The sequence below is a fragment of the Equus caballus genome, chromosome 3 (assembly GCF_041296265.1).
Source record: "Equus caballus isolate H_3958 breed thoroughbred chromosome 3, TB-T2T, whole genome shotgun sequence".
In the NCBI taxonomy this organism is placed as follows: Eukaryota; Metazoa; Chordata; class Mammalia; order Perissodactyla; family Equidae; genus Equus; species Equus caballus.
Genome location: NC_091686.1, coordinates 46392824 through 46416002, shown reverse-complemented (window position 1 = coordinate 46416002; position 23179 = coordinate 46392824). Strand labels below are relative to the sequence as shown.

Genomic DNA, 23179 nt, shown 5'->3' with positions numbered 1-23179 from the left:
GCTGCTGTCTTATTAAGACAGAGGCTGTCTCTACACAGCCCATCACTGCCTCTGTTGTGAGAAATCAAACCCAGCCATGACTTCCTGCGCACAAAAGCACACTGATTCCTGCCATTCCAAGCTTTCCAGCCCCACCTGCCACCACTCCCCACTCACTCCTCCGTGCTCTAGTCACAAGGATTTCCTCAAACGGATCATTCTGTTTCAGTCACTGTGTCTTTGAGCAGTGTATTAGACTTTGAGATAAGTTGCCGTAACAAAGAGCAAAAACAACAACAACAAAAAACCTGTTTATTTATTAGCAAATAAAACAGATTGCCTTAAATTAGAGTTTTTCTCCTAAAGCAGTCCAGAGGTGAGAGGCACAGAGCCGGCAGAGTAGCAGTGCTCCACACAGTCATTCAGGGATCCAGCTCCTAACATCTTGCTCCTTCACCATCTCCTGGGGTATTGCCATCATCCACAGAGTTGCAGTGGGCTTACCTTCATTTCTGGCAAAGAGAGAGCCCTGGGTAAGTGGCTTTGTCTCTAAGGAGAGGACTCAGAAGGTGCACACATAGCATTTGCTCACATCCTCTTGGCCTGACCTAGTTGCATGGTCATGCCCAGCTGCAAGGGAGGCTGGAAAGTATAGCCTCTACCTGATGGTCCTGTGCTCTACCCAAACACATGGCATTCTTTCATGAAAGGGGGACGATTCGAAGTTTCTGCCATCTCTCTGCTATTTTCTTGTCCTGGAAAGGCCTTTGCTCACCTTGATCACTTCTTCGAACTTTCCTTCCTGCCTTTTTGTGACTTAGCTAAAAACAAGTTTTCTCTGTTCTCCAATCCCAGCATTTTGTTAATGCCTCTCTGTTATAATTACCTGTGTACAACTTAGACTGTGAGCTGAAGATGCAGCCAGCAATAACTTACTGAAATCACTCCTGAAATATAACGATATTCACAGTGTCTATACACCTCCCAGTTATCGCAGTCTTCACTTGGTCCCCTTTCAGAGCAGTATTAATATTGAAGAAAGATTGTTTATGACCCTCATCACACTCTTTCATACACTCCCAAAGTCAAAGATCTCCCATGACCAGGAGACGGTCTATCTTAGACACTGACTTTATCCATCTTAGCTGATGGTCCTTGCAGCAAGTTGTGTCCCACTCTACACTACCCTGTAGGACCTGCCCAACTTTAGGCACCAGACGTCACTGTAATCATAAGATGCCCTCTTCTGTATCAAAACAAAATTTATGTATTAACGAAAATTTGGCAGCTCATCTGTGAAAAGTTTGCAGCACAGAGAGCTGAGGTCCTTTGATTGAGGATCACTGAAGGAGGCATTCACTGAGTGCTTACTGAATGAATGATTCATTAATTGAACAATAAAATAAAGAACAATAGAATAAATAAATGAAAGAATAATGTTGGTCAATATTCGGTGCACAAGCTGGTTACAAGAGTCTGGTTCTTTCCGTTGTCTTAACCATCAAATGGCATTTGTAGGTTGTGCATCTGCTACTAGCTTTCCATTGGCCAAAGGAGACTGTCATATTGCATAGAATCTGATCTCCATTAAGGGGTAGTACAGAATTTCATGCTTTCTAGAAATCTGGGAAATTGAAAGGAATAAATCCAATTGGATTGCTTGTGTGGAAGGTGGTCGAGGTAGAATCTGCCTTACGGGACAGTCCTGCTATGGCTCTCCCCCAATCCTTTGGTAGGTCTTTATTTAAGGTGAAGAGCTGACAGCAGAGCACACAGGCCTCCTGTTACCTGAGAACCTACCCAGGGCCCCCGCACGTGGAGGAAGGCCCTGAAGGCCATTGCAACCATAGGCAGGCATCTCCACCCAAAACGGCTGGCTTGGGCTTGAATGTTTAGGAGAACAAGGTAAATCAGGTAAATGATCTGATATCAAGGATTTATATTTTAAGAGAAAACAATCAACTGGCTACATCCCAGGATCAATAAACATTCAGCCTTGTCTACATTCATATCCAAAAGACTCTAGAAAGATCACTGATTCCAGTAATGATGTCTCTCAGCTCTATAAGACCCCAAATCATCCTAGATTCAATCATGTTTAGATTCCTGTACTTCCCAAACATTGGAATATGGGCTTATATTTCTGTAAACAAAGAGTCTAAATGAAAAATTCACTTTTACTCTATCCCTGAGTTTCCTGAGTTCATTCTGTCAAGAAATCTGTTTCTTCCTAAACAAAATAGGGTCAGAAGCCCACCAATCTTCTAAACCGCTAATCTAGAGAAACTCGAAGTTACTTGGCACGTTCTCATTATCAAATCAGATGTTATGTGTGTTTTTTCCTGAGAATAATAGGAAATATCCTAAAACATGAGTTTAAGTTTCTTAAGACCACCTTAAAAAACTAATCACAACCTTTGAATAACTCCAAAAGTATCAATTGAATTATAATAATTAATGTCACATTTTCTTTTAACAAAAGAAAAACAAATTAAAATTAAAAACGTATGTACCTCCTGTATATGCGAGAGAGACCCAGGAAAACTGAGAAACTCCAATTTTTTTTATGTTACACTTTTAACTGGGGGAGAAAACACCTTTACTGAATGCAACTGGGGAGATTTTCACATAAATAGAAACACACTAAAGTTTAGTTAAAGTGAGATAAAAGGTTGTTGAGAAGGCTCAGTATTCTTGTAATGAGTGCTTCAAACAGATAAAATACTATGTACTATTAGAGTTATCGTTGATGTCTGACTTACAGTCCAAATTGGATTCAGACACATCTGAATTTAACTGTTGTGTAGTAAGCATGTCTTGGAGTTAACAATTTACATGAGAATCTTGAGTTGTTTACAGTTGAAGCCATGAACAGGGGTGGGGCACATGTGCCTGGGGGTGCAGAGTAGCAATGGAGGGCCAGCGTGATGTCAGGGCCCTTCCAGCTGGTGACATGTCAGGAGCTCAGAGGACCCCTGTCATCTGGTGAAATGCGCATGCTACAAGGAGAAAGCAAAGTTGATACAAAACAGTCTGGGCTGGGAGCTGCAACCCTGAGCTCCAACCTGTCTCTACCTCAACATCACGTCTCCAGGCTTCCATTTTCTCATGCGCTATGTAGTTTGTTTGGGCTAGATGATTTCTGTGGACCTTCCAGTTATAAAGCTCTCCGGCTCCAAGGAGAACCAAAAAGGAAATTAACATGATGTGGTATAATATCAAGATCAATAAATGAATGGCGGGCAGAAAGGCATGGGGAAGAAGTGGCTGGGTATGTCCCCTTGATCAAACAGAAGCAGGACCTGGAATCCATTTCCTTGGACTCAGACAGAGGGCAGCAGTAGCAGAGAAGTCGTGGATTCCTGTCATGTCTGCAGGTCCCCAGGACTTTTTGTTTCCATGGGAATGAGAAAACAGGGCTGCTTCCTAACAGACTGGGGCTTTAAAATCCCATCTCTTCTGAAACTCTCCTTCCATCTGTTTCTGTTGTGCTGAACTCTGCTTTGGCGGCATGAAAATGGAAAGGCAAGCAGCAGCTGAAAGAAAAAGAAATTATCCCCTCCTGTCCTACCAGCACATTCTATTCAAAAGGTAGGCAATGCAGAAAAATAAAACCAAATAAAGCGATACTGAAAAACTTGAACATCATTTTTCATGTTCCATATGAGTTCACAAACCTTTTAGAACTGGCTACCAAATCCTTAGCATTTTTATCTCCCTCCGATCTCTACTTACTCCCTAAATTTTACTATCTGTTTTTTGTAATTTTCCTACCATCTCTCTTGCCTTAGAAATTTTCTCAATCTCCTTATTACCTGCAACAAAAGTATACAGCACAATGATCAAGGAAATGCTATAGATAGACAAAAAGGGAAAACATCCTCCAAAATATCCCAACAACACTAAATTCCTATCTGTAGTCTCTTGCTAATAAGAGTTAGGTGGAGAAGGAAGGTGGAGAGAGGGTGAAACACACTTTCTTCACCCTTTGCTAATCTACTGTGTATGTCCCTTATTATGAGACTCAATTTTTTCGAGAAAAATATAGAGTTAACAGTCTGTTCTCTGCCTTTCCTAGATTATTTTGCTCTAAGATGACTGATATGCCCTAAAAGTAAGTAGATGTCGAAGAAGGTTGTTAGTGTAACACTGATGAGTTATTTGCAGAATTAAATGAAAATAATAGCGATAATCAAGGGTAATGCTGTATACTGATTACACTAATGAACCAATCTTTCATGCCTTCCTATATCCATGCTCTTTGGTATTGCCCTCCACACACTGACTTTCTGTCATATAACTTGCTTTGGTCAGTGAGATTGTAGCAATGCTCATGCGAGTAAGGACTTCAAAAAATCCTTATGTTTCCAATTCCTGTCTTGTGCTCTGTCATCACGATGAGAACTAGTCTGCTGGTGGGTGAAACTCATGTGGTAGACCCAATCACGATCTATCACGATAGCCGAGGCCGTCAAAGATTAGATGACAGTCAGATGATCCCCACACATGTGACTGAGCCCAGACGAGCTCAGCCTGATCAGAAGAGCTGCCAGACAACCTAGAGACTTGTGAGAAACAAGTGGTGTTTTAAGCCATAATTAGTGTGTGGGGTGATTTGTTACATAGCAATAACTAACTGATACAAATAACAGTAATAATTTATTGTGTATTCACTATATGCCAGGCACTCTACTAAGCTTCTTTCATAAATCATTTGATCTTTGTACCAAATCTGATAGTACCATTATAAACTCAACTTTTAAATTCAGCATATTGAATCTGAAATATAAATTTTCAAAATGATTTTTCACATACGTTTAAGCATCACAAATATCACCTGCCATAGACAGGGAAGATATTATTTTCTCCACCTTACAGATGAAAACAAAGTCATAGAGAATAGCTGAAAGTCACAGTAACAGCAAGTGGCAAAACAGTAACTTGAACCAGGATTTTCTAATATAAATTCTAGTGCTCCCTCCACCACACATTCTAGTTTTCAGAGTAGAATAAGTTTGTAGGAGGTTATTTGGGACAGAGGAAATACAAGAATATCAGGATGCATGATTATTTTTCCTCGAGAAGGGTATTTTTTTCACAGTAAAGTGCACCTTGGTAGGGATAACTGGAAAGTTTCTCCTGCCTTCTTCCTCCATTTTGTTCAAAATTTGTCAGAAAGAGGTTTGATACACCTAAAGGAATCATCTATTCCTACTGCATAATTTCTTGTTTCCTCCAGAGAACCATATATATTGTTTTTAATAATGAATACAGGCCTACATCATTCATTCATTCATCCAATAAATGATAACAATAATGTTCACACAGCTTTTATTCTAGACTTGGATGACTTCTGCTTTTGACCATGATAGAATAACTGATATTGAACTTATCTTCCCACTGTAATCAACTGTGAACTGGACAAAATATATGAGAGGCTTGATCAGGGCATGGGGAGGCAGCAAAGGACTGAGATCTGTGAAATAAGGGAGCACATAAAAAGTAAGCACTATGTTCACCTCTGCTTCCTGCTTAGGGGTACTTTCTAAACCAAAGTGCAAGATGATGGAGACCAAGAGAAGAGAAATGGCCTTGCTGAGCTGAGGAGGCAAAGATAAGAGTGCAGGGCTGCCAATGTGGCTGGACTTTGCCAGGCAAGATAACAGGGAGGAGGGAGCTGCACAGAAAGGGGGCCGTGGAAGTTGGGATGGGCGTTTGCCTTCTGTTCTTAATTGCGCATGGGCAGCAAGAGACTTCTTGAGGCCCAGCAGTGAGTGGCTTTTGGGAACTAAGAGCTAAACAGAGTTACCAGGGGTTGTACAGTCCTGGAAGATGTTGGAGTTCTGTTTCAGCCAAAGTGGAGAGGCTCATACTAGCACGTTGGGTATTCCAAAGACAGTGCAAAGACCACACTCAGGAATAGTGACCATGCACTAGAGGAAGGGCCACACCTTAGGAATAAGGAAAATATCAAAATAGACACACCCTAACAAAACCTAAAATCAAACTTGAAAGGGTTTAAAGGATCTTCCAGTAATGCACACACCAACCAGAACAAAATTCATATCTTTTCAAAAACAAACCATAATTTAAACTCCCTACAAAGTAACATCCACAGTGTTCAGCACACAATATAAAAATTTTATACATGCAAAAAAGGAAGAAAATATAACCATAATCTAGAGAAAAGGAAACTCAAGAGGACCCAGATGTTGGAATTATCTGAGGAGGACTTCAAAACAACTATCATGAATATGTTTAAGAATTAAATGAAGAAATATACATAATAAGTAAACAGGTGGGAGTCTTGGCAGAGAAATGAAACTACAAAAAAGGCAACAAGTGGGAATTCTAGAACTTAAAACATCTGAAATGAAAAATTCACAGGATGTGTTTAACAGCAGGTAAGGTGCTACAGAAGAAAGGGTCAATGACCTTGAAGATAAATCAATAGAAATTATCTCAAGTGAATAAAAATCAAGAAAATTTTAAAGAATAAAGAGCAACTCAACGACTTATAAGACAATATCACATGGTCTAACATACGTGTAGTTGGAGCCTCAAATGAAGAGGAGAAAGAGAATACAATAGAAAAATATTAGAAGAAATAATGGCCAAACATTTCCCACATTTTGTAAAAAACCATAAACTTACAAATCAAAGAAGCTCAGCACATCACAAGTTGAATAAGTACAAAGAAAACCACATGTAAGCACACAATAGTCAAACCGCCTGAAAATTAAAAATAAAATCTTCGTCAGCTGTGAAAATTTTAAAATGATGTTACACAGGAATAACTCTAATAATGATATCTAACTTCTCATCTGAAATAATCATGGCCAGAAGATAATGAAAAGACCTCTTTAAGGTGCTAAAGGTGAAAAACAAAAGTCAATTTCGAATTATATATACAGCTAAAATACACTCCAAAAATGAAGGTGAAATAGACATTGTCAAGTAAATGAAAACTGAGAGAAGTCACTGCCAGCAAACCACCACAAGAAACCTTAGAGGGAATTCCTCAGGCTAAACAGAAAGGATAGCAGATGGAAACTCAGATCTACAAAGTAGTGAAGAGCACCAGAAATGTAAATATATTGGTATATATAAAAGGCCATCATTTTTCTCTTTTATTAATTACATTAAAAGATAAATGACTGTTTAAAGTAAAAAAACGGTATTTATGGTTTATAATTTGTGTAGATGTAAAATGTATGACAACAATAACACAAAGTACAGGAGAATAAACATTTTAGAGACTTCAATTTCTGGCATCTAACATTTCTTTGAATTAAATGCCTATGTGCCATGCCTAAAGTTTGCCATTTGCTATTTTAGTAGCCCATCAGACAACCAAAAGAAATAAAAGACACGGCCCTTGACCTCGAGGAACTTACAAGGAGATGAGAAAGCAAAATACACAACAGTGAAATACCTTAGTAATAACTACAAAGTAATGAGTGGAAAATTACAAGAATAGACAAAATGCCTAAGTTTTCCTAGGGTTCATAATACAAAGGCATGATAGAACTCACTCCTAGCCCATCTGGAGATGTTTTGTGAATTGGGAAGAAAACCAGGTTTCCCTTCGTAGTTGATGCCAGGACAAGTACGTGGGAGCTGGAATTTCAGCCCCACCAGCCGTCAGTGGGCAACTGCTGTGCATCCACAGTAGCTCTGATCTGAGTAGATGAAGACAACTTCCAGGATCCTGAGCTATGCATTAAATAACTTTATAAACATGTAGTGTCCTCACAACCAAAGGAAAGAAAAGAACTCCTGCACTCACTTTCAGAAAGAGCTTCAAAGGATCTCAAGCCTGGTACATTTTTTGGAGGTTGTGCATCCAGCTTGATTAAACTTTGCTTTGTCTTGGTTTCAATCTATCTTATGGGAATGTTTTATATTTCATCTTTAAAATTCATCTCTTTAGGAGAAATTGTGGAGGCAGGTGTTGGAATAAAAGAGGAAATATAAATGTTTGTGCTTGTTAATTGGTATTAAATAGCCCAAAGAATATTTTACTAAACAAAAACTTCAGGAATGGTCTGTACAGGAGTCTTTTCCCATCTTTCTCATTGAGCACACTCATGCATGCATGCACACATATTCCATCTGTGCTAGTACAAATAGTAACTTAAAATTTGGCAGCACGATTATCTTTTAATGAGATAAGTCATCAATTGCCAAATTGAGAGTTAACAGCTCCTGCCATTTAAAAGTATCATTAGGTTTTTTAGAAGCAGGTAGAAATTTTAATGTTTAAGCTAAGGGGAAATGACACTGTTTATATCTTAAAGAAAGTAAAAATTTTAAATGATTTTTCTAAGTTTGCCCTCAAAATTCAAGCACTTGTTAATTATAAAATTATTCATGTACACTATAATGCTGTGTTTTGAAAACATGCAAAAAATTAAGAAAACTTTAAAACTCACAATCCTCCCACCTAGAAATATGCATTGCTAACATTTTTGTTTTCCTTCTGGTCTATCTTTTCTACGTGAATAGGCACACCCAGACAATAACATAAAATTTATCTTGAATAACTTTTAGATTATACTGAATTAAAAGTTTTAAATCTTTTCTTTCATTTAAATTATTGTTAAAGATCTTCCAAAAACATTATTTTAGGTATCTGTCATTGTGGTAGCCAGCCTCCAAAATGGCTCCCGATGGTTATTGCCTCCCGGTATTCCTGACCCTGTGCTGTACCATCCCACACGGAGTAGAGGCAACCTGTGTAACAAATAAGATAACTCATAAATAATAGAGTGGGACTTCCAAGGCTATGTCATATAGGCCATTGCAGCTTGTACATTGCTTTTTTTTTTTTTTTTTATTACTCACGTCAGGAGAAGCCAGCTGATGCGTCATGAGGACCCCCTATAGCATCCCTATGGAGAGGTCCACAGGGTGAGGATTTGAGGCCTCCTACCAATAACCAGCATGAATTTGCAGGTATTTGAGTCTGTCACCACAGACATGGGTCCTCCCACTCGGGCTGATTGCAATCCTGGCCAATAACTTGAGGGTAATGTCATGAGAGGCTCTGAGACAGAACCACCAAACTGGCTTCCTGACCCACAGCAATTGTGTGAATTCATAAGTGTTTATTGTTTTAATCCTCTAAATTTTGGAGTAACTTGTTGCACACAGATCAAGAATAATGATTTCGGTGCCAGAAGTGGGGCACTCCCATAACAAAAACCCTGAAAGGTGGAGTGGTTTCACAACAGCATGAACATGGAAAGACTTTGAGACGTGAAAGCATAAAGCGTGTTGAAGAAATTGTTAGCAACAGCCTGGTGACCTTCAAGGACACTCTTGGCGAGGGCTTGGAGGAAAATCTGGAAAATATTATTGGAAACTGATGAGGATTTTAGGCTAGTTAATTTTAAAACTGCAGAGGAGAAGCAGGCTCCGAGGACTGGAATTTGCTTGCTCTTTGATGAGAGATATTGGCTTTTGTGAAGGAAGGGGGGTTGGCCTTATCTCTGGAAACTCTTAATGGGGAAGGCAAGAACTTAAGTTGGTTACTGTCTGGCAACCTCATGTAACTGATTTAGGGTGGTGGCTTCTGGCCTTTACTTAATCCGATTTGATTCTTATCTAAAAGTTGTGGGACCACCCAATGGCCAGACCCCACCGGCACTGATACCATTTTAACTTTTTACATGTTCTTTCCTTTGTCTTGTAAAGAGATGGCTCACATACCTATGCCTTAAATTTAGCCTTACTCTCCACTCATGTTTGCAGCAGAAGCGGGGTCAGCAGCAGCGGCTCCTCCTGTCCATGGGCCCTGTCCCCATGCAGCAGAAGCTCTGACTGCCCATGGGTCCTGTCCCCACGCTATTCCACACTATTCTCTAAATAAAAGAGCACTACTGCCAGATCTTGAGAGTCCAAGAAATCTTTCTTTCGACTCCTCAGCTCACCGAGCCCGCATCAGAAACTAGAAGGTAGATTCTTGTTAGATATGACAGAAAATTTAGCAACACTGTCGCATGCAAAAAATATGGAAAAAAAAGAACATACATCTAATAAATTAAGTGACCTACCCAAGGAGATTTCCAGGCAGAGTGTTGAAAGTGAGCTTGATTTCTTCTTGCTGTTTATAGCAACGTGTGAGAGGAGAACATGTGAGAGGAGAGATAAGCTGAAGGAAAAACTGTTAAACAAAAAGGAGTCAAGACTTTCTGCTTCTGAAATTTTCCAGATGACGGAAAATGCTAAAATTGTAAAATGGCACAAATCAAATCCAGGGCTTTTCCAAGAAAACGTGGTCTAAAGAGGAAATTGAGGCTGTGACTGTAAAATCCTATTTGAATAATTAAGAAAAATCTAAGGGAGTACTTGGAGAACTCTAGGCTCCTAAGAAGCTTAACGGCATTGTCCCTCAACAGTATCAACAAAAGCCCAAGGTAGAACATGGCTTATCTTGAAGAAATGTAATGGCTTGGCTTTGTCTAATAGAATCAACCCCACCTACAACCCTGTTGCAGGTGACCTACAAAGTTTTTGTTAAAAATTAATATCGCTAGAAACACTATCAGGTCAGACTGAGTAGACAGAAACCATACAAAATGACAAGAGGAACTTAGACTCTTGAACTTTGATAGGCAGGAAGCAGGCTGAGACTATCTCAGCTGTGAAACATGGGTTACCTTTAATGGAACAGGAAGGAAGATTAAGAAGGTGGAACCAGGAGCTCAGAGGGTAGAGCCAAGCGCCATGGAGAATCATTCCCAGGAAAGAGTAGGTCTGAGTCCTAATTGAGGAACTTTCAACATGTGCCTGGCTGGATTTCAGAACTGCTGCAAAGCAGTGACCTCTGTGTGCCACCCCTTCTCCCCCATTTTGGAAATGAATATCTACAGCAGTCATCCTATGCCTGCCCCACCAGTCTACATCAGGCATGGGAGGGGGCAGTTCAGTTGTCTCTTTAATTCACAGGTCTTCAGATCAAGAGAAACTACACTTGAACTATACTCGGAACTATTTAGTGAAGGAACTATACCTGAAGAGCTTCCTCTACCCCAGGACCTGATTGAGATGGTGAGATTGTGGATTTGGAACTGATGCTGTACTCAGGATAAAATTTGGGGGGCCTTGTGAAAGTATGAGTGTATTTTGCACACATGTGGCACATGAATCACTGGGGATGGGGGCAGAGCATAGACTGTATTAACCAGCTTCTCTGATGACCCCCAGTAACACTTCCCTCCTGGGATTCATGTCCCTATTTAGACCCATATCACAATGAATAGATCTGACCCATGCAATGCATAGAATATTGTGAAAATAACAAAGTGTGACTTCATAAAAGACATTGCAGTTTCTACTTTGCTCTCTCTTGGATCACTCACTATGAGAGACACCAGCTGCCATGTCATGAGAGAACACTCCAGCTCTGTGGAGAGGTCCACATGGTGAGGAATTGAGACCCCCTGCCAACAACCAGCACTAACATAGCAAGCATGTGAGTAAGCCACCGTGAAAGCAGAGCCTCCAGCCCCAGTCAAGCCTTCAGATGACCACAGCCCTGGCCAACATCTTGACCAAAACCTCATGATACATCCTGGGGCAGAACCATCCAGCTAAGCTGCTCCTGAGTTCTTGACTCACAGGAATTGTGTGAGATGATAAATATCTATTGTTTTAAGCCTCTAAGTTCTGGGGTAATTTGCTATGTAATAATAAATAATACATCATTATTTAATTCTATGGATATAATATAATTTATTTAACCATGCTTCAGTGTTGAACATTTAGATTGCTTCTAATTCTTCATCATTACAAATAATACTACTATGAAGAACTTGATACATAATAAATTGTCTGAATCTCTAAGCACACGTTTAGACTAAATTCTTAGAAGTGAAATTATGAACAATGTATGTTTCCAGCCACATTGTACATGAGTATGCATTTTACTACAGCTTCAGCCACGCTTTTAAAAATCACAAGACAAGAATATCCACTATCCTTATTCTCATTTAACATTGTACTGGAGTACGCACATTTAGAAAAGAAAAGGAAATTCAAAGTATAAAAGTTAGAGAGGAAAAATTTAAGCCTCCACTATTTTTATTTGATATGATGAATATTTGGAAAACACAAGAGAAACTAGTGAAAAGCTATTATAAATGTTGAGAGAATTCAGTAAAGTGACAAGAGACCGAAGAACTATGTCTCTACCCTAGATGTATTCCAGAAGCTTTGAAGAGAGCACTGACCAGGCGTGTTCATAGGCAGCGGCAGGAAGGATCTGGAGCTGCCTCTAGAGTGTATCCCATTGAGTTCACCTCAGTCAACAAACAAGTTACACAAATACACATAATTTTAGCTGTATAACACTTGAATATCTCATATGTAACTCTCAAATGTGTGCACGTGCACTTTTAGTCTCTAATTATTCAAGGGGGATTTGTTGCTGATTTTGAAACTACAGTGAACAGGAGGGAAATAAAGGAGCATATGGCGATTGAGGCAGCTTGTCGCCCTGTCCTACCTCATTCCTTACCTGAATCCCCGTAGTTTCTCATACTCCTTCAGATAATCTCCTCTGAGACTAACAAACCAGGTCTTCACTGCTTAGCATCTTGCTTCCTGAGCCACTGCTGAGTCACTCTCCCACTCCCAGCAAGCTCTGACTTGTGAGAGATTCTAAGTTAACCGGTTTCTATCCTGAAGGGTCTGTTCAAGCCCAGAAGCCTAACTAGGCTTCTTCTGGAAGCTGAAATCTGTAAGATTGCATGCTGTTAACTCTCAGCCACCCATGTCGCAGCTCTCAGGAATAGGTGGATCTTGATGCTGAACCTCAAATTAGATTCTGCCTATGAAATTTACCCTCCTTCCCAAATCAACTAGCAAGTGATAGACTTAATCAAGATGCGTTGACTTTGCTCACTCTTTGCACATTCCCTGAAGACATCAATGATAAGGAAAAGGGATAAAAAATGGGGAAGGGAATAAGGAGGGGGAAAGGGTCCCATGAGTGAACAGCAAATCTCTGAGGCAACGAGGACGGTCTGTAATCCCACTTGGTCCTTTAGGGTCCACCTCTCTAAAGGGCTCAGAGCCCTTGTAATGTTTTATACGTATTTGACCTTCCTGCCATGTCTGACAAATATTTCTAAGGCTAAAGTGTGTTAAAACCTAGGAAGGTGTTGGGGTGTTCCTTCCTGCAGCCTTCCCAGACGTCAGAGAGCTGAGTGTGCCAGCCACTCAGAGTGGGGTGGGGATGGGGGCACCGAATGCAGGGGGAGGGGTCTTCAATGGCTTTTTAAGCACAAAGGGAGAGGAGGTGTTCTCCATAGGTGAGGCGACAAGTTGCCAGAAGCCGAGATGGAGACTGTTGCCGTAGTTTGTGTGCTTCTCTGAAGTGAACTACTGAGCTCATACTCTCCAATGTCAGCCAGCAAAGGTGGGGCTCATGAGAATTTCTCATTCTTAGCTTGCAGAACATCATGCTGAAGCACATACAATATTTACTCACATTTAAACTGCAACCTAGGCCTATAGGGAACAAAGCAACTGAGTTTTATACACTTGGAAAGAGAAAATAAGAGAAAGTCATCCTCAGCTTTCACTCATCCACAAAGGTATTAAAAGACCACATCCTGGAATCTCCAGCGGGCAAATTTTCACCATGGTTTCACAACAACTTACAATCTCTCCATTTATCCCACGAGATACAAAGGAATTCACAAAGCAGTTTGGAAATTAATTTTATTTCAAATGAATATATAGTATATCACATTTGGTGAATCAGAGAGAGGAAATGTGAAATAAAATAAAAATAGGATGTTGTGAACTAAAAAAAAGTTGAAAATCCTGGCTCTATAGATAACTCTGGCATATTCAACGGGTACAGAGCAGAAGAGTGCATCAACGTCCTGTTTGAAAGTCAGAGGTGTTTCTGCTTCTTTGTTTGGGGTTTAAACCTTCATTCGTATCGAACTTCAGAAGCACGTGTCAGTCCACGCTTCAGTGTGATTCGGCCTCTCCGGTGTGCTTGGCACTGAGCTAGGCACTGTTGGACAGAGGAACAACACACACCTGCCCAGAGAAGAGTCTAGAAGATGACATTTTGCTATTTTGCTAGCAGAAAGAAACAGTGCACGAAGGCAGCTCAGCGAACACATGGAGGGCTGACCTTAAGGTCCTGTGAAGGCCCTGGTAACCCCCAAATAATGCCAAGCAGCAAATGGCTTTGTAAAAAGCCATATTACCTATTGACTTTGTATCACACAATGTGCACGTGGGCACAGCAAATTTACTCCCCTAATTACGTTTTGCTTTTGCTAATATTAAAATTCGCCAGTATTCCCTAATCATCTTCAGAGGAAGAAGTGGCTTTAGAAGCAGGCTGGGCAACAAGATAAAAAAGGATGAAGATACCCAAGCCAAGAAAACCTGGCTCTTCTGTCTCACCTTCATTCCTTCCTCTCCAAGTCTTTTTTCCCTTCTTTCTTTCTCTTTTTGAGAAATTATATATGATTCCTTTGGAATATGGAAAATGTTTGCTGTAACCTTTATAAAATCATAGGAGGAGAGAGAAAACACTTTTTAATTTATTGAGACCCTCCTAGGGGCTACATGTTGTACTAAGTGTGTTACATAAGTTCTCTCTTTTTTTTGTTGAGGAAGGTTCTCCCTGAGCTAACATCTGTGTCAGTCTTCCTCCACTTTGTATGTGGGGTGCCTCCACAGCGTGGCTGATGAGTGGAGCAGGTCCATGCCCAGGATCTGAACCCACGAACATGGGCCGCTGAAGTGGCGCCCGTGGAATTTAACCACTCAGCCACAGGGCCAGCCCCCTAAGTTATCTCCTTTAACCCTCCCTAGAGCCCTGTGCAGGTTTTGTATTCATCAGTTTAGAGATGAGGAAACTGAAGCACAGAAGTATTTACATAACCAATAAAAGATTGAACTGGAATTTGAATACGGGTCCACCAACTTCGAGATCTATTTCTTTTCACTATCCAATACATTCTAACCTTTAATATCTCAATTTACCAACAGCCTGATAGAAAAATGGGCAAAGGGGAGGTCTGAGAGTTCACAGAAAATGTTCTTAAAAATATTTTTTCAGATGTTCAATTATACTCATAATAAGAGAAATGTAAATATAAGTGAAACTTTCACCTATGAAAGCAGGAGAGCTGAAGATCATTTAGTCTCAGCCTGTGTTGTGAGGGTGTGGGGAAACAGGCTTGCTCATACATTGCTGGCAAGAGTAGAGATGGACGCAACTGCTCTGGAGGGCACTTTGGCAATTCCTATCAAAATTACCCTTCTGTGATTTTCTCCTTCAGGTACACTAGCATTTGTGAGAAATGACATACGCACAAGATTATTCACTGCAACATTGTCCACGATAGCAAAGGACTGAAACAACCCGATGTTCATAGACGGAAAACATAAATTATGGCCATCCATACAAAGAATTCTATACAATCACAAAAAAAAAATGAGCATTGCTGTTGATATAATTTGCTAACTAAAAAAAGGAAGAGGCAAAAGTGCTACGTGCTTGAAGTCTTTGTATTTAACTAGGCTACTAAGAAATTAGTAGTGCCGGTTGTCTCGGAGCAGGGACCTGGGGGGTGGAGGATGGCAGACTTATCAGTGTACACCCTTTGTGCCCTTTGAATTTTGAGCCATGGAAATGCATAACCTATTTTTTAAAAGTAAAACAAAAATTAATTGCCCTTAAGAATACCATATTTAACTACTGAATAATATAAGGAGAGCAATGATACCTTACTGGGTTGAATCTGAAAATTGTACAAATTGATACAAAATCACCACCAGCTAGCTTTCTCTTTGGCTATTCATGTCTTTGGAACTACTTCTCCCTTAAATTGTAGTTAAGGCTGAGTTGAGCTCTTCATTTTCTTCCTTCTCCTTATAACAATAAAATTACAACAATGATGAGAACAGTTTATGGAAGGGCTGCTCTTTGTAAAACTCTGAGCTTACAGCAGCTGTGTTACCTCGTTTAACCTTCATGGTGACCATCTAGAGTGGGAACATCAGCCCCCTTCTAAAGGTGAGAAAATAGAGACTGACAAGTTCGTATTCTCTGTTTTAATTGATTTCCAGGTAGTAGAAGCAACTGTTTTCTTTTTTTTTCCCAAAGATTGGCACCTGAGCTAACAACTGTTGCCAATCTTTTTTTTTTTTTTTCCTCTGCTTTGCTTTATCTTTCCAAAGCCCTACCTCCAAACCGCCCCCCCCCCCCATAGTTGTATATCGTAGTTGCAGGTCCTTCTAGTTGTGGGATGTGGGGCGCCGCCTCAACGTGGCCTGATGAGCGGTGCCATCTCTGCGCCCAGGATCCAAACCCTGGGCCACTGCAGCGGAGCGCGCAAACTTAACCACTCGGCCACAGAGCCAGCCCCGAAGCAACTGTTTTCTAATGTGTATGACTTCAAGAGGAAAGAGAAGTTTAAAAAAAAAGGCGTTAAAAATCCACCATGCCACACAGAAGATAAAGATGCTGACACGAATATTCCACAGAGATTGTTCTAAAGGTCTCTTCTATATGCACTCACTGCTCAATAAAAATAGTGCATGGATTATGTAAGAGATTCTAATGTTCTAAAGGAGGAAAAATCCCATGAAACTAGAGCAGTAGAGACGCCCCTCCGGTCTGTGGACTTCTCAGCGGCAGTGTGCACGAAGCAAGTGCCCTTCTGTACGCAACGAGGACAAATCCTTTTCTCGCCTCGCTGTGACAGAAATCACACAGCACACCCCTTCACCGCTGCTGCACTAGCCTCCAGCATTTCCTCACGAGTTACGGAGTCCAGGATAAGAGCCTCACGTACTAAAAGTTGTGTCAGAAACCTCCCACTAAAATACAGGTGATATTTTATTACTGAAGTAAAGACAACAACATCAACCACTCAGCCTTGGGTTTCCGCCTCCCTGTGCAGGAGGCTTGAACTGAAGTTATGCTGCTTGCGAGAAACGCTTACGAAACTGACCTCGGTTCCCGCTGCCCCAGCGGACGTCTTCATCAGCCCGCGGTCCCAGCCTCCGCTCCGGGCCCTGGGCCCGGCCCCCCTCGCCGGGGAGCGCCCGAGGAAAGGGCTGCTGCACTCTCCCTGAACCGAAGGAGACTGAGGCAGTCCTCCCGCACGCGTGCCCTGAGGCTCTGCGGGTTTCAGTGAGCTGCGAGGCTACTCCCGACGATGAAGAGTCCGTGCGGATGCGGGTGAACCGCGGTGACTGGACTGCTGCTCCAAGGGCGGAAGATGGAGCACGGAGCGCAGGGTAAGGATGCTGGAAAATTATTTTGTTTTTCCTTTGGATTTTGGTGGATGAGGATTTTGTTTATTGCTTGCACACGATTCAATCCAGTGGGACGCACGATATCATCAGCTGTGCATGGTAAGGCATTGTCCTAGGCACTGAGGACGCAGGCAGATACAGACCGAGTCTCTGCCCTCAAGGGGTTTATATCCTACTGGATGATACCGAAAATATACCAGTAACTACAGATAACAGGCCAGGTGAGCGATGCGTGACACGGAAAAACATTAAAGCAAAGGAGGGGATAGAAAGTAACCAGGGGAACATTTTTGTTAGGGTGGCCAGGGAATGAGTCTCCGAAGGAAGGCTGAGTTATCCTGGGGAGAGTCCAGTGCCGAGGGAACAGCCAGTGCAAGGCCCGGAGACGGGAGTGGGTTTGGCAGAAATAGTGGAGGCCTGTAGAGGAGGGGTGGAGGAAGCAAAGGGGAGAGCAGAAGAAAAGAGGTCAGAAAAACGGCGGAGCCCTGAAGGGCCCTGTGGTTCATGGTAAGGCGTTTGGACACTGGGAAGCGGTTGAGAGGTTTTGAGCAGATGAGCCACATGATCTGATTTATGTTTTCAAATGACGTCTTTGGAATCTATAATTCTAGCAGCTGGGTGGAGAGTGGACCATAGGGGGTGTGTTGGGCAGGCTCTGGGATGACCCCCATGATCCCCACCTCTGGCATTCCTGCCCTGCTTCAGTGCCTGTCTTTGAGGATAGGCTGCACTGATTGACTCACTTACAGCGAACAGAATATGACCAAAGTAACGGGATGTCACTTCTGAGACTAGGCTACAAAAAGAGTGTGGCTTCTGTCTTGGGCATTCTCTCTCCCCCTCCCTCTCTCTCTATCAGATCACCCCCCTTCTGGGGGAAGCCAGCTGCCATATTGTGCGCTGCCTTCTGGAGAGGGTCCACGCAATGTGATAAGGAACCGAGCCCCACAGTCCAAAGCCCAAGAGGAGCCGGAGCCTGTGCAGCCACGTGAGTGATGGTGGAGGTGGATCCTCCTGCCTAGTCAGAGCTCAAGGTAGCCGCAGCCCTGACTGACAGGCGGCCTGCAGCTTCATACAGGATTTGAGCCAGAGCAGTCAGCTCGGCTGCCCTCGGTTTCCTGACCCACAGAAGCTGCATAACGATGTGTGTCTGTTGTGTTAAGTCATCATGTTTGGGATAATTTGTGACACAGCAACAGATAACTCACACAGGGGAATAAGACAGAACTAGAACGACCAGTTAAAGGTCATCACAGTAGTCAAGGCAATGACTTAGAGCAGGGTAGTCATGGCAAGTGCTGAGAAGTGGGCCTGGGCAGGACAGACAAAGGAGCAAGGAAAGCAGCATGCTCTTTGTGACCGGAGGAGAAAACAAAAGCCGGTGGCCCTGGTTTCCCCTCCGTGGAGAATGACCATCGAGTCCCCTGTGGAATGGCACATTTGCGGGACGGGTGGAGAGAATCACTCTAGGCGCACGCGGACATTGGCACCTGTGAAAGGTGTGGGATGAGCAGGCTGAGGAATCAGCCTGACCTGAGCCTCATCTAGGACTATACGGAGGGCTGAGGAGCTGACTGGAGGAGCTGGGAAAGAGAAACCGACAGGATGTGGCATCAGCCTGAATTTACAGAGCAAAAGACAGTGTGAAAGGTCAAGGACACCTCTGTTTAGTTGAAGTAATCAGAGAAACTCACCTGAATAAATACGTCACTCCAAGTGGTAGGGTTACAAATTATTAAAAAGCCGTACTCTTAAGTGCTCTTACCCAGGACAGGCCACCAGGGAATTGTAAATTCAGGAAGTCAGCGGAGCTGTGCACACCCAGGACACGGAGCCAGGCTGCTGCGGGACATGCAAGCAAGGCCCTGAGGCAGCTTAGCCCAGTGGTTAAGACCCTGGGTTTTGATGTCAAGAAAGTTGGGGGAGAAATTCTAGGTCCTCTGTTGCTAACTGTGTGACCTCAGCAAACTTATTTAAATTCTTCAAGCTTCCGTTTTCCTGACTGCAAAATAAGAGTAATGAAAGCACTTACTCTTAGTACCACTCTGGGTGGCCGGAGGGATTTGATGGGATAGTGCATGTGTTTCCCTTAGCACCGTGCCTGGCACATAGTAGGTTCACAGTGAATGACCTTGAGCTGCTGTGATGTGCGTCACCTCCCACTGTTGTGCTGAGTCCCTGGAGAAACGCACAAGCTGACTAAGGAGGAGGCTGTGCCCTTATCTCAAAGCAAAGCGGCACTGCTGTCAGAGAGCCGACGCAGGGAGGCACGCACAGCCCTGCACAGCTCCGCTTCTAGGAGAAGCTGTGAACACAGGCTGCTTCACCCCATCAGGGAACACGGCTGCTGGGCCCCTCTGCCCTCTCCTCACCCTCGATAAGGGAGTTTAAAAATGCCTTAAAGGTAAGTCCTGCTGTGGAGATGAAGGCAGCCCAGTGGGGACAGGGCAGATTCGTTGGAGAAACAATACTCCACGGAGCGTCACTCTTCCAAGCCACCCCATGCACACTCTGTCACCACATCTGCTTCCCTGGCATTCACTGTCTGCTTTGTGACTCACTGATGTACAAAGAGACAACCCACAGAAGAAGCAGGTCAAGATGTTGGGAGGACAAAGTACCCCGCAAGGCGCGGGCTAAGCTCTGGGTCTGTCTGTCACATCACGGCTGTGAGAGACGCTCCTGCTCAGAGGGCACACCTGCATCCTTGGGCAACTGGGGCCTTGTCGTTAAGAGCTAACACATGACATTGCAGGCAAGACAGACTCAGCAGCTGATAGGTTCAGACACAAAGTCGTTACAACATAAAGCCACCAACACAACTCTGAAGGAAAGAGTGGCCACCTTCATGGATGGTAATACCGCAAGCCAAGACTACCATGAGTACAAAGACCAATGTGACCGACAAGCCAAACAAATATATGCAAGTATATACAAAGACATATCCTATGTTACAGCCAAAAACGGACTACTAATGTTTATAACTAGAAAGAACAAGATTTGTTTTACGCACACATCTAGTCTCAAAGTCCACTTTACCCACCTGAATCCAAGATGGCGTCAGCTTGGCTTCCTCTTCTAAAATGAATGTTTTTGTAAATCTCAGTATTTTCCATTTAGGCCTATAATTAAGCCACAACCTCCTATTAACACCCACAGACAATTTATATTTGGAAATAGAAGTATCAAATGTTACATAATTTGCAAATTTTCTTGATATTCTTCTTCACTGTGGCTCTTTGCCAGCATTCTGTCATTTCTAATCTATAGTGTCAGTTTGACAGTGAAACCAAACAAGCGCTAATGTTTGTAGCAGGGGAAAATAACTGGCACATCCATTCATTAGCATCCTGCTCACACATTCATTGTCAATTATAAATATTTGCTTGAGCTAAACTCTGCCACCATCATTGGAGCCATTACTGCCCATAAGTAAGTGATGTATTTGACGAGTCAAGCTTCTGGCATTTTGCAGCTGGGACTCAAAAATAATCAAAATGTTCATAAACTAACACTTGGCTCCCAGCAGGGTGTCTCGCTCAGGATGACGTGATTATCCTAGACGACAGAACCACAAGTCAAACCCTGATTCATGAGTTTCACAATTATGTTTCTGGGCTGTATCCATTAGCTTTTGTTGAAAACCTTTTTGCTTGCTATTTGGGGACATTTTTAAGGGACATTCAAGTACATAGTTGGACTTATACACTGGCAGATACTGCTGGATTCTTGGGGGAACCCTGGATCCCACGATACATAATGGAAGCTGTTGGTGTCCCACACAAATTCCCTTTAGGGCTTGGTGCCCCTGTCCCTCAGCTGCTGTGAGTGGTGGCTGCTAATGGTTCACAGCTGCCCCCTTCTCCAGAGAACTGCCCTCAGCCAAACCAAGGACATCTTGACCTAGAAGTGCTGCCCTCCCCATTCCTCCCCAGACCTCAGCCAATGACTTGCTGACTTGACGTACAAAGGGCAAGTTGCCTCTCTCAGTGGAGGGATGACAGCTCTGTGGTGCAGTTCATGCTCCAGAGCTTCCCCAGGGGGCCAGACTGAAGCTAGTCTCCCATGGAGTCCACATTCTTGTTTAATTTTCCTCCTTTGACCTGTCCTGGTTCTCTTGCTCATCATCTCCTGAGGTGACTCTGAAAAAAATCACTTGAAAAAGAATCACCATCTCAGAGGCCGCTTCTAGGGAGCCTGACCTAAGACACTAAGAATTTGTCTTTGCCCAGGATGGGACCGTGGTCCTGCCAAGGTCCGCCATGAACCCTAAGCCCCATGACTTGAACTGTTGCTATTTCCCAAATACTTGAAAAAGAGGAATCTTTTTGCTTGTTGTAGGCTAGTGCCATTCCCACAGAATGGGAGCTACGTGGTCCAAGGACTGTGTCCGTCTGTCCCTGGTACCTGGCACAGTTCTGGCAGAATTCCTCATCCCAGCCCTGACCAACAAAATCCTTCTTAACCTTCCCTAGAAACCAATTAGAAAAAGACCCAAGATCAGCCCTGGTGGCCTAGCGGTTAAGTTCAGCACGTTCCACTTTGGTGGTCTTGGTTTGGTTCCTGGGTGTGGACCTACACTGTTCTATTAGTGGCCGTGCTGTGCTGGCGGCCCACATACTAAAGCAAATAATAGAGGAAGATTGGCATGGATGTCAGCTCAGAGCAAGTCTTCCTCAGCAAAAGAAAGAAAAGAAGGAAGGAAGGAAGAAAGGGAGGGAGGGACCCAAAACCCAGTAGAAAAATAGGCATAGGGTATAAATAAAAACAGCCCCCTGAAATGGAAATGGAGACATGGAAACATAAGAGATACTCATCCTCACTCATAATAAGTGAAATATGAATTAAAATTACACTGAGATACCATTTTTCAACCATTAGTTGAGAAAAATCTGAAATATAATTTTGTGTCTGTCCACATATCCAGTCCGCTGATAGTGGGTTCCTTCTTCTCCTGTTACAAATGGATTATTAGTCCAAGAAATGCCCCTGTGGGATGCCACTGTTGGAAAATGAATCTGATAAGGCTTTACAAAATCCTTTAGGGCTGTGAGCAAAAGGAGAGTGCAAACCTTAATTATTCACCTGACCGTCTACCTCCTCAGGAATGTCACGTGTTATATTATGTTCCTTCTCCAAGTCTTCAAGAATGTGCTGCTTTCCTTATTCCTCTGTTTGTCTTACCCAGGCAAGAGTCTCTATTGTCGTGTTTATCTATTTCTCACTTCACCTGAAATCTCTCTCTTCAAGATCACAAAATTTCTTGGCGGCGTAAGGACCACACCCTTCAGTTTGTCATATTTTTCCTACCCATTTTACTGCAAAGTGGGATTAAATAGAGTTTGCATTTTCCTCTATCGTACCTTGCCTGGTAGTTAAGTGTGTACATAATCTATACATGTCTGTTTCCTCCACAGACCTATGTGGTTGCATTATTTTTCCTAAATATTCGCTTCCTTTCATTGTGGGAAGATTTTACCTCTTTGTCCCAATCATGTCAAGTTTGGTCTTCTAACTTGCGCTTGTTCAGTGAAATGTAAGCAGAAATGACATAGGCCACTTCAAATCAGAAGCTTTAAGACCCATGATGTGGTTCCACCATCTTGTTCTTTCCTCTACTGGAAAAGCATCCCCAGATTAGCACATCCAAGAAATAGTCTGTTCCTTTAGCCTGTGTCCTGGAATAAAGATGACATAGAGCAGAGACATGAAGGACATAAAATGTGAGTGAGAGATAAGCCTTTGTGGTCTTAAGCCCCTGAGACTGGGGAGTCGTCTGTGACTGCAGTATAGCCTAGCCCAGCCATTTGCTGGCTCTATAAGTTCCATTGCATCTTATTTTCCTTTGTATCCAAACAGCACTTAGCCTAACCCTTTGCCCGTATTACACATTAAA

General features: G+C 42.6%; 1 long non-coding RNA gene across 1 annotated transcript in view; it reads right to left on the bottom strand.

Annotated features, from left to right (window-relative positions):
- Positions 1-277: 277 nt before the first annotated feature.
- Positions 278-23179, bottom strand: part of LOC138923437 (uncharacterized) — a 33497-nt gene continuing 10595 nt past the window's right edge. Inside the window, exon 2 of the long non-coding RNA XR_011437038.1 lies at positions 278-491. This is a non-coding gene — a long non-coding RNA (uncharacterized lncRNA). The remainder of the gene's footprint in view (positions 492-23179) is intronic.